The sequence below is a fragment of the Lissotriton vulgaris genome, chromosome 6 (genome assembly GCF_964263255.1).
Source record: "Lissotriton vulgaris chromosome 6, aLisVul1.2, whole genome shotgun sequence".
NCBI classification, from domain to species: Eukaryota; Metazoa; Chordata; class Amphibia; order Caudata; family Salamandridae; genus Lissotriton; species Lissotriton vulgaris.
In genome coordinates this window covers 169716538-169729486 of record NC_141694.1, presented here as the reverse complement: position 1 = coordinate 169729486, position 12949 = coordinate 169716538, and positions in this window count along the sequence as shown.

Genomic DNA, 12949 nt, shown 5'->3' with positions numbered 1-12949 from the left:
CCTGACTCTTGCACCTGATTCCAAAGACAAATATTCTGACATATCTGCTAAAGAGTGAACTGAAGGTTTTTTCGAAGTCAATGGAAACTAGGCCTCTGATCCCTGGATCCTAGTGATAATGTTTAGGCATTATTGAGGCATCTGAGTATCACTGATACTATTGCTCCCCTCAGATCAAAGGGAAAAGCTCAGACATTGTGGGTCTTTTGAGACATGCCAGCAGTGAGGGTCATACATGTGATGCTTATTTTTTAAGTACCTCCAGTGGAGAGCCATTGGGGCCTGGATTTATTTTCCAAGTGAAGGACACCAATTGCCTCAGAAAACTCTGCACCAAGGGCTTCATTTAGTTTATACCAATCTGAGGCAGAACGTCTGTAATCCACCAAATCTTCAACTAGCAATCTACTTTTAGTTGCAAAGGAATCCACTGGCTGGGAAGAAAAATGCATAGTAGTGGCCAAGCTCCTAGGTAATATTCTGGGGTCTGTGAGGAGTTTATAGTACAGGTGAGATGACTGCATATAAACTTGAGCCCCAGAACTCCATTGACCAGCCTGCATAAGAGCGTTCTGGTCGCATCTCAGAGTTTGAATATTCAGTGCTGAAATGTTGTATGTGTAAGTGTTTCAGAGTCTAATAAATTCTGCCTAAGCATGAGTCATAACAGTTTATGGTGGTGATGTTCAAGGGTGTTGGGAAAAGAGGGGGTCCGCCAACCTTTTTTCAATGTAGTCTATGTGAGTTTTAAGATCTTCAATTTCTTTAGCTCGGAGTCTCTTACCCTTGGTCTGAAAGGGAATGGCCTGTCCCTTCAATAGGTCGTAAATGCTTAACATAGATTTGAGGGGGACATGACTGAACCTGTTTAGTCTGAAGTTATCTGCTGTTGTAGGTGCTACTTAAGAGTAGGGTAACTGAGTCACCAGATACTAAGGTACTAAGGGGGTCATTAGGATGACGGAAGGACTTTAGTCCACCCATTGCGGCGGGTGCTGTAAGCAGCACCCGCTGCAATGGTGAAATGTCATGTTGTGCAATGCCATGCACGATGTGGCAGGCACTGCACGGTGCCTGCCACCTTGTGCATGGCAATGTAGGTGTGTCCCATAGGTACCCACCAAGTGCACCCCCCACACTCCCAGGGGCCCTCAACTGGCCCTCAAAGTGAATCCCTGCAACCATTCTATGGCGGCATCGCCACAATGGAAGGGTCTTGATTCACACACATCCTAATATAGATGGCGGTGCCTATTAGCCACCGCCACCATATTGAGGCCCAATTCTGCCCAGCCGGCAATCGGAACGATTACTGAATGGCGGAAAAGTGGAGGATGCACTTTGCGTCCACCGCGATACCCCCACTTTTATAATATGGCAGGGGGTAAATCGGATTGTGATGGTGGGCGGATCGCCACCTCCGGGCCGGCGGTGGTGATCAGTCCACCATCCTAATCAACCTCTTAGTCTCTACAATCAAACTTGTCCACTACCAGGTTTTATAAGTATGATCTGCTACGAAGCATGGTCGATCATGGCACGAGGAAGTATATGCACCTTGGCTACATATCCCATGTCCATAGATGAAAGTGACAGAACGTCTAATCAAGATGAGGACCTAGGGGGCTATCAATGATATGTGAATTCTCCAGTTGTGAACAATACGTGCATCTTAGAGGACAAATGAGTAGATTATGTGATCAAGGCAGTCGTCTTGTGTGGGTGCTGCACATATTTCAGGATCCATAATTCATTAAGTCACCACCTATAAATGATATGCCCAATTGCAGGTCCATACACTGCCCAAGCCTACAAGGGTTGATTGGGTTTCCCCTGAGAAAAATCTTCAATTGCAGGTAAAGCACCTGTTTTGTAAGTTCCTCTAGGGTACTGCCAAATAGGCTGGGTGGTGAATATACAAAAACAATTGTACATCTAATTTTCCCTTGCATCACTGCTGTATTCTACCTAGATCATCATCATGTCTCTGTGTGGCTTGTAAAGGAAAGTGCTTAAGCAGTAATATGACTGTGCCACTGGAATTATTTGTGTACTGAGAATGATATATACTGGCTAGCGATTTGGGCTTGGAAGGGAACCTTGGTACCCAACAGGTATGCTGCTTTTTTTTAGTAGCACCACCATGTTATGTTTGGTATGCTTTTTCAGTATGTCATGTTATGTTATGTAGATTTGTAGAGCTCATTCTATCACCCAGTAGAGAATTCTGACACTGAGCAGGTGTGAGTCTAGCCACATCTAAGTCCTAGTAGAATTGCTTGAAAAGCCAGGTCTTCGGCATCTTGCAAAATTCAACAAGTGAGAAGGAGGTCCTTGTGTGTAGCAGCAGGTCATACTTAACACGTAATGTAGGAGAAAGCTCAACCATTGGATCTGGTTTTCTGCATTTTTGGGATTTGTGTAAGATGGAGTCCAGATGAGAAGAGATGTCTGGTCTTTTTTTGAAAGCAGATGTGATTTCTGAGGTATGCTGGACGGTAAACATCATTTACCATTATAATTTATTTTTTTCACAAATCCTTTTCCCTGCATGCAATTACAACATGGTTGTTACAACGACTGCATTGTAACAACGCATACCATTACTCCGCAAGTCAGAACAACGACTTGCGGAGGGGGAAGAAGGTGTTGGATTTAAAGTACAACACCTTCCCTACTGTTGCACACACTGGGGTTGGAATAGGAAATTATACTATTCCATCATCCAGCATCCCCCCTAGAGCAAGTCATTGTTACAATTTGTGGGGTAATGAATACGTTGTTACAGCGCAGTCGTTGTAATGAATGCATTGTAATTGCATGCGGGCAAAAAGCTTATGGCATAAAGTGGCATATTCATGCTGGATCAGTGTTATTGCATTTATTTACAACAAAAGGAGAAATATGGATTTCACCTTTTGCTTCACAGCTATAAAAGTTCTTTATAGTTGTTGGAAGTGGGCCACATAGTCATAGTAAATGCTCACACTGATGGCATTAATGACAAGGTCAAGCATAAAACAGGATTGATTTAATATTATGCTTCTATCTGCATAGTTAAGAGGCAGCAAAAGGACAGGGGGCAATCTCACTTCCAGAGATCAATGGGCCGTCTCTAATACATAATTGGTCAACAGAGCCTTCACCAGGACCAAGGGCTCAGTGGCTATCACCTTGGTGCCCTCAGGCACATCTACAGGTCAAAGTTCATTTCTCCTAGACCCCCTCCCTGCATCCTCCACTCTGCATTCCAGGAGGCCCAATACTTCTTTTAGATGGATAGCATCATAGGTTACTGACTGCATAGAGTCTTCAGTAGCAGAAATCCTAACCTCTATTTCAGTATTCCACTTTTCCATTTTCCTTAAGACTTGGTGTAGAAGGCTAACCTCCACACCCACCACTTTCTTGCCCTGTGTCTCCAGAGATGTTTTTTAAAGTACCATATGGCCTTGAACATTTGTTCAGGTGATATCTGCATGTTGTGGTGCTTGGTGGTATCAGTCACATCAGGCTTCTGAGGTGCTGCAACTGATTTCATAATTGTTGTCAACTTTACTTTGTTGTGAATCAACTGCTGCTTGTGCCTTGCCCCTTGTACCCAACTCAGTGTGAAAGCTCTACTGGGGATCAGTAAGGAACTCCCCCCCCCCATTATTCTGCTTAATAGATTCATGCCATGTGCTACTACGATCAAGGAATCGATGCAGAAAAGGAAAGTGGGGCAAATATCAGGGCCCCTTCTCAGGTGCATCAAACATGGTTCTCCCTATCCCTAGATGTGAGGACAAAAAGCACTGTGCACGATTCTTCATGCAATTTTGATCCTTTCCCACATACCTCTGTGGCCAGTACAGCACTTTGTCCACTGCCAATGAACCTCCCTTAATGCTATGGCCATGAATGAATGAATGAAATTACACTTCTATAGCGCGTATCTACACTGAGGCCTCGTAGCGCTTATGGACCGGACAAGCAGAAAGCAAATCATGTTATTGTGTGGTACTAAAAAGATGGGTTTTAAAAAGTTTACGGAAGGCCTGTATGTTTGGCGCCTCGTAGCGCTTATGGACCGGACAAGCAGAAAGCAAATCATGTTATTGTGTGGTACTAAAAAGATGGGTTTTAAAAAGTTTACGGAAGGTCTGTATGTTTGGTTCCCTACGAAGAGTGGGGGGGGGAGAGAATTTCAGAATTTTGAGGCATTCAGGGAGAGAGAACATCCACCCCATCTAAGTACTTTCCTTGTGGTGGCGAGGAAGGTGGAACTAGAATGAAGACTCCTGGGAGGTTGGTATGGGGTGACCAGGGATTGGATGATGGCTGGACCAGATTTCCAATTAGCCCTATGAGCCAGGCACATGGCCTTAAATTGTATCCTGGAATTGGGAGCCAGTGAAGATTCCTCAGTGCAGGTTTGCCTGATTGTCTCCGAGGAATCAGGAGAAGTTGGTGCGCCGCACAATTCTGAATCACTTGTAGTTTCTGGATGGTGGCCTGTTGGGGGGCCCAAATACAGAGCATTCCCATAGTCCAGGCGGGACAGTATGAGGGCTTGCACCTTAATCCTTCTTGCCTGGAAAGGAAGCTGGGGAAGGATTTTTCTTAACATCCTCATCAGGCCAAAACATGTAGCAGAGAGCTAGGTGGCTTGATGATTGAAACAGGGAGCTATCAAGCCACATGCCCAGGCTCTTGATCTGCTGCTTTGGGGCTGGCATAGGGCCAAGACAGGTCGGCCATATGAGTGGCGAAGAGGGTGATGGAGGTTTGCCCAAAAAATATCAGTTCGGTCTTGTCCCCATTTAGTTTAAGGTGAGATAGTTCCATCCATTTGGCTACCGCCTCCAGGCAGGTAACTAGAGAGCAGGATGATCCCTCAGGGTGGTTTAATGCCACAACCAGTTGAGTATCATCTGCATAGGTGACGATCTTTCTGCCGAATGGAAGGACTATCTCTGAAAAGGCGCCATATAGGTGTTAAAGAGCGTGGGTCTCAGGGAGGAACCCTGGGGAACCCCACAGCTAAGAGGCCACTGGTTTGAGGTGGCCATGCCACCTCTATGCAGTTACCAAACCTCATAGACCTTTGCTGCTTTATGTGGTATGTTTCTCAGTTTGGGCCCAATTCGCTGTCAGGTGCAAACCTCCTCCTCGGCCACCTGAGATTCTTAAACTCTGTGTTGGCTGCCACCACCAGTGTACCTTTTGTGCAGCATGCTTTATCAGCAAGGCTGGTTTCATGGCGTGTCCTCCCCGCTGCCAGACCCAGGCCTCTGTCAACATCAATGCAAATATCTTCACCGTCCCTCTGTGGCTGCCTCCTCCTGGTATAGCCCACCAAATGCAATGTCAAATGCAATGTGGCTCCTACAGCTTTGCTGTCTCAACAACGAGATTGATACTCAGCTGAGACACCACTGCAATGCTCTATTCTGACGCTTCGGTGCGGAGTCCAATGCAGTCTGGATGGAGAATACCTATGGGAAGGGGGAGCCACACATTTTAGCATATCCCTCACCCAGGCTGGCTCATCTGTGTATTTCAGGCATATTGGTCCCTCATTTCCTCTGATCCTCAACTTGGCAGGAAAAAGACATGTACTGCTCTCGCCCGATTCGAAGGGCTGATAGCATCTCTGTGGCTGCGCCTGGAGCTTCACCATCATCATTAAGGTGAGTATAAATGCATGGTCTGCAGGATTGTGATGGATCAGCAATTAGCTTTGCAGAGATGTCTTGCAAAGTGCTTGCCAACTTGTGCATTCGTCTTAATCATTTCTAACATGCACCTTAGATAAGAACATACACATTCATTAGCATACCTTCCAATGAGAATGTAAAACAGAATATTGCACATTAGACACGTTTTTCACTTGCCTGTACAGGATTTTACTTTGAGTTTTTGTTACATATCTTGGAGAATATTCCTCAAGTTGCCTCACTATTGCTCTATTGCTCCTCATCTTCTTCTTCATCCCAGCCCTCAAATATTGAGGCTTTACCTCATGCATTCCCTACAGGCATAATCACCCAAACGCTTTTCTCTTTTTATGAAACTGAAAACAAGCCCCTCCCCTAAAATCTTACCTTATCTACATCACTTCCTGAGCCATGAACAAGCATGTTTTTGATGACCATGATAAGAAGGTCAGGCATTAAGGAGGGAGATAGGATTGTAGGTACTGGGAGGAGGAAGAAAGATTCAGATTAATGAACATTGCTGGTAAGTAATCCAAGCATTACTTCCTCATCTTCTTGCAAGAGACTCCCACTGACCTCAGTTTGATCTATTCCTGATGTGCAACCTAGGCCCAACCACTGAAGCGGTGCAGCATTTTCATCGACGCAAGTGTGGAAACGCTGGGTGGTAGGAATTTTGTGGATTTCGGAAGTTTCCATCACAGAAATATATATGAAAATTGTAGCACATTGTGGGCAACTTTGTGGGATCCATGCAAGGCAAATCACCCTGATTTGGTTGTCTAGTTTAAAAAAATGTCTGTGGCTAGTAGGTTTTAATGGCTGGCAGCCGAGCAGAGCCCCAAATAGCTCAACTACCCCTATTTGCTGATCTCTCCACACAGCGCTTTAGGGCCTTTTATGTCAAAGTCTCCAGGCCCACCCACAGTTGCGATGTATCATTTTTATCTGGAGACCTATGAGAATGCTGTGTGGTAGATAATGTATGGCTCCCAAAAGATTCCAGAAATATTCCTCACACAAATGTAAGGAAAATGTTTGTTTTTAGTCTAAGTTAGAGGATTGCAGGACATTGTGGATTCAAAATGATGTGGAATCCAGGTGAAGCTCAGCGCCCTGGACTCCCCAGATGTTTAGTTTCAGAACTGTCTGGGTCAGGTAGGTAGAATACCATGGGCTTTATTTATGAAGGCCTTGCGTCAGTTTTGCTGACGTATCTGTAACTCCTTGCGACATGATGCGTCATACATTAAATATGACGCATCAGGAATGTCGTAAGGAGTGCGCAGTGAAAAGTGACGCATCGCTGTTTTCACGCAGCGATGCGTCACTTTTCATAAATGAGGCCCCATATACATCCCACAGCAGGGGCAGCAAGTCTATTGGGCCCCTGGGTGACAGGGAAGCATGGGCCAATTCCATGGGGAGCAGTTCACCCCAAAACATATTGCATGAATGCAGTCCCTGAGTGAGTGAGTGAGTGAGGGACGATTTATATAGCGCAACTTAGTCCATGGGCATCAAGGCGCATAGAGATGGTATGGCTGTTTGAAAGAGGAGGAGAAGTGCGCCAGATCTGGGTAGGCTTCTGTCAAAAGCCAGGTCTTCAGTGCCTTTCGAAAATGAAGATAAGAGTTTTGGACTTTGAGCTCAGCCGGAAGTGTGTTCCACCTTTTCGGGGCAAGAGAGAAAAAAGCCCTCCCGCCCCATCTGGCTTTGGAGACTCGAGGAACACAAAGAAGGTTTTTATTGGCCGAGCGAAGTGCCCTACCGTGAGCATAGAGGGACACAAGGGATCTAATGTCTTCAGCACCGGACCCATGCACAGCGCCATGGGTGAGACATAGGACCTTAAACTTTATCCTGGCCTGAATGGGGAGCCAATACAGATTTTTCCTAATAGTGGAACCTGATGATAGCCTAGGGGCGTCAACAACGAACCTGGCTGCTGCATTCTGCACTATTTGAAGGCGTTGGACCAGTCTTTTGTTAATTCCTAAATATAGTGCATTGTTTCTAATGGTAATTACCTCATCCACCTTCCGTGGGGCAGAAAGACTGATGTCCCACTTAGATGGGGTGGGGCATGACTATGCCCATAGGGGCAGCCCCCACCTCTATATTTGAAAAAAGATACTTTCCCTGGTGTCTAGTGGGCTTTCTGTCCCCCCCCCCGGTGGTGGATTGGAGTAATTTCCCCCATTCACCCCCCCCCAGAGGACCAAAAGATTTAAATATGCTGGATGGACACCACAAGACCTTGCCTAAGGAGTAAAACAAGCCCATCGGCTTGGTGTACCTTCAGTTTACTATAATGACGTCTGTGCGCCTTGCACGCTGATCATCACTAAAGTAAAAAAAAAGAAAAAGCAATCAGGATGCTCAGTGAGCAGCCTGGTGTAAAAAAATAAAAAACATAGAGTACTCCTTCTGGTTACGAGTACCAGCGGAGCATTTATTTACCCCCCAAGTGTCAGCCAATGGCCGACACACCCACTGGCGAGGTCGTGCGAATGTGAACCCTTGACAGACCCCTATACTTTAAAAGTTAAGAAATAACCTTTACCATGTGATCTTAATCTGTGAGTACTATTGGATAAGTACGTGTTTTTAAATTGAGTTTTAACAATATTGCTTACTACTTATAGTAGTGTCTAGATAATATATTAGGATTTTTTTATGGAATCCCTATGGCATGACATTGAGTTGTTTTATTACTTCAACTACACATTGTTATCTTCTTCTATCACAACTGGCTGCCTAGTTTTAACCCTATGTGGAGAAGTGTGGCTCAATGGTTAGAGCGGCAGACCTTGATGCAGAGCGCTGGCCAGGGACCAGGGTTTGATTCCCGCCTCGGCGGGATCGGGCTTAAATTCCTCTGACCGGATATTCTCGCATCAGTGACGAATCTAAGCATGGGCCCCACGCTGCAACTCTGGGCAATAGCTTGCTTAGTCTCCACAACGGCCCCCGATACACAAGGGATGCCTGGTTTCACCATGGGATGGCCAGGAGTGGACACCTCACAAGGAAAAGCCAGGAGGGGTTCCCTTGTGGTAGGAGTACAAGCGCCGGGATGCTTACGGGTTACTGTTCGCGCTATACAAATACAACACATTTACATTTACAAATTACTATAGGGCAAGTTAAAGATATATCAAAACAAATCTTGTTTTTTAAGTATAGAATAGTTCAGCCCTAAATGCGAAGGCAATTTAGGTGGTGAGTAGATTTATCACATCACATGTCAGAAGAGGCTACCTTCAGCTCACAGTTACCAGCAACTGTCACAATTCCCCTGAATATAACTCTAGAACATTAAACTAAGAGAACTGAACCACACATTAAAAATCCATACCGTGGAATGAGGTCCGGAATGAACACCAACCACATTCATTATAAAAAATAATACAACAAAACAACTTAATGTGAAGACAGGAGTAGCGAAAATGAACTTGAGACAAGAAAATGTAAGAAACTATATACATAATGGCTAAAACAATAAATAAAACAAATGGACACCACAGTGAAACACATATGCCTTCATTAAGAGTGGTCCGTGAAATGGATCTGTTTTTTCAGAGCCCTGGAGTTACTAATACCATGGGTACTAGTAACTCTGGGAATAGGGAAAACCCTGGCTACTACGAGTTGGATCCTAATTGTCCTTTAAGAAATTAAGATCTGCAGGTGAGTCAATAATTCTGGGTCCTAGCCCCACTATAAGTCCTCAAATAAGCCTTAATTTTCATTGAGAGTTTTCGGTTGCTTTTTGTTCTTCAAATCTCTGGGTGAAAGTTAAGAGATCTCTATTATTTCCACAGATCTCCTAATTCTGATGTGACTGGTAAATGCCTCAAATTCACACTTAGAGAGGCTACATACATGTCCATAGAGTGACCTACCTCTTGTTCCCTAGAAAAACACTTGTGATGCTTGACTGCGAATTGTGTTGGTTTGCTGAAATGTTTTAGATCCCATTATATCCATAGGGAGTTATAATTCAGTGGATGGGATATCTATCACTGTTGTGACAGTGTAACCTGTCTGCAAGATCTAAATCAGGCTTTAGTTCTCTAAAGGTCCAAAAACAACTGACACAGGATAGGGTCTGGTTCATATTCCCAATCTGGTCACCCAAAGAAAATGTACCCCGACAAAGGTCAGCACCCTAAGCATATCAAGTGCTCTGAGTGCTGCAAGTATGGACACTACAAGGGAGATCCTAAGTCTCCAAAAACAGCACTACCTCCCACTAGAAGAAAGGTTCAAGGGATGGCTAGTGTAGTGCTAGGGGAGGAGTTTCTCCCAATTAATAGGAGCAGAGTTTACGGGGGTTACCCAATTGTCCCTAGGTGACAGTGAGATGGTTCCTAAGCTCCATGTGCTCTCAAATACTATATAGTATAGGCAATGGCTCACCATCAATGGGCAAGGAGTGGAGGTTCTAAAGGATACGGGAGCCAGTATGACTATGGTAAGGAGTCAGCTGGTTTCCCCAGAGCAGGTAAATCCTAATGTACTCCGCCAGGTTGTGGTTGTGTTTGAGTGGGGAGGGGTTTTAGGTCTTCTGAAAGTTGCAGTAAGCCCTGGCATGCCTGTGGACTGTTGGTTACGTAATGACCTGGTGCACACTACCTGGAAGGAAGTGGAGCTCAATGCTCATGTGGAGATGCTCTGGTACCTGAGGGGATCTGTGCCACAACAAGGTCCATGGCTGCCCAGGTAGGGAGTTAAGAAGGACTGGAGCCTGGAATAATGGCCCAGCCCGCTGGTAAGAAAGGGAAAGGCAGAGGGCATGTTAAACCAGCCCTTGAATGTACCTCCAATGAGATGGATGGGGCACCTGCAGTGGCCGTACTGGAGTCCATTTAGGTAGATATTGCTTCCCTTGGTGACCTACCTGAGCTTGCTTGGTGGCATGTGAAAGGAGAACCCACCACTTGGCTGCAGGGCACAAAGGCAGTGCCCAACCATTGTGAACAGGCTGAAGCCCAAGCACCAGGGGACGCCTCTGGTAGTCACCACATTTATTTTGAGGACATCCTCCTGTAAAGTGAGCCTAAGGCGCTTGGGCATGGGACATCAAGGGCCCTGGTGGTCCCTCAATGCTTCATTGCCTTCCTACAGGAGCAGGCTCATGGAGTTCCCCTGGCAGAACACATAGGCCAGGAAAAGACCTTTTAAGACTTGTCTCACACTTCCATTGGCCAAGGAACAAGAACTCCTTAGATGCCTTCTATATGGCTTATGTGACCTGCCAGGCCAGCAGGAAGACAGCGCAGAGGCTAATCACCCCCCTTAATCCATTGCCTGTCATTAGTACCCCCTTTGAGAGGGTGGGCATTGGCATTGTAGTGCCTATGGATCCCCAGACTACATCGGGAAACAGGTTTCATCTGGTTCTAGTGGGTCATGCCAGAATTTCCCAGAGGCAATCCCTCTGAGGACTACTACTGTACCTTCAGTGGCAGTAACCCTGTTGAGGATTTTTACCCGAGTGTGTTTCCCGAAGGAGGTTTTGTCTGACAGGGGTACAAACTTCATGTCTGCTTATATGGCGTCAAAGTGGAAGGAGTGTGGGTTAACGTACAAGTTCTCCACACCTTACCCTCCACAAATCAATGGGCTTATTGGAAGGTTCAAAAAGACCCTGCAGGGCATGATCAGAGCCCTGACTGAGGAAAAAGTAGGATATCCTCTAACCATGCCTGTTGGGCACTTGCAGAGAGGTGCCACAGCAAGGAGGGGGTTTTAGCCCCGGGAACTGTTGTATGGGCACCCAGTAAGAGGACCTCTGAGTCTGGTGAAAGAAGGGTGGGAGCAAGCTCACAGGAAGGCACTCCATGATGTAGTGAGCTACATGCTAGTCTTCAGAAGGCAGATGGCTAAGTTATGGAAGTAAGCTTCCAGAAACCTTGAAGCCAGCCAGTAAGCCATGAAAGAGTGGCATTACAAAAAGTCTACCTCATTGGAATTTCAATCTGGTCACAAAGTGTGGGTGATGAATCCGTTAGAGTCCAGGGCCCTTCAGGACCATTGAAATGGGCCATATAAGGTGATTGAAAGAAAGGGTGAGGCCAAATACCCGGTGGACCTCAAGATCCCTAGGCAACCTCACAGTGTACTGCATGTAAATCACCTCAAACCACACTTTGAAAGGTCTCAGCTCACCGTGATGTTGGTGACTGACGGAGAAAATGAAGAGAAGAGTGAACATCTCCCTGACCTCTTGGACACCAAGGAGAAGAATGGGTCCGTGAAGGAGTAATACTTTCCCCCACATCTAACTCCAGAACAACAGAGAGACTGCTACTAAATGTTGCAGCAATACTCTTCTCTGTTCTCCCTTATCCCTGGGGCTATCTACCTGTGTATTCATGATGTGGACACAGGGAACAACATCCCTGTTACAAAACAATCTTACAGGTTATCAGTTAAGGTAAGGTTCAGCATTAAGGCTGAAATGTCCAAAATGCTGGAGTTGGGGGTGATAGAACCCTTAATTAGCCCCTGGTCCAGTCCTGTGGTTCTAGTAACAAATACTGCCCTATTGGGCAACACACCTGAACTGAGGTTTTCTGTGGATTATAGAGGGATAAATTATGTGACAAAGACTGATGCTCATACCATCTCCAGGGCGGATGAGCTCATTGACAGCGGTTCAAAGTGATGCCCTTTGGATTCAAGAATGCCCCTGCCACCTTCCAGAGGCCAGTGAACCAGGTCCTTACTAGTATGGAGGCCTTTTCTGCTGCTTATCTGGATGAAAAAGCTGTCTTCAGTAGCAGCTGGAAGGACCACCCTTTTTACCTTCAGGAAGTGCTTCAAAATCTGCAACAGCAGGTAAAACTCTCAGGGCAAGTAAGTGCCAGATAGGGCAGGGGTCTGTGGTGTTCTTGGGACACCTGGTGGGTAGGGGGAGTGTACACCCGTTCAGGCCAAGATAGAAACCAACATGGCCTGGTTTCCTCCCAAAACCCAGACTGAGGTCAGAGCATTTTCGGGACTCACTGGGTATTATAGAAGGTTTGTCAAAGGATATGGCACAATTGTTGCTCCCTTGACTGAGCTGACTTCTAAGAAGCAGCCCAGAAATTTGGTTTGGACAGAGGCATGTCAAACTGCATTAGACTTCCCAAAACAATCCATTCACCCAGCTTCAATGCTCAAGGCCCCTGATTTCTCCCAAGAGTTTATTGTTCAGATAGATGGCTCAGAGTATGGCATTGGGGCAGTACTAT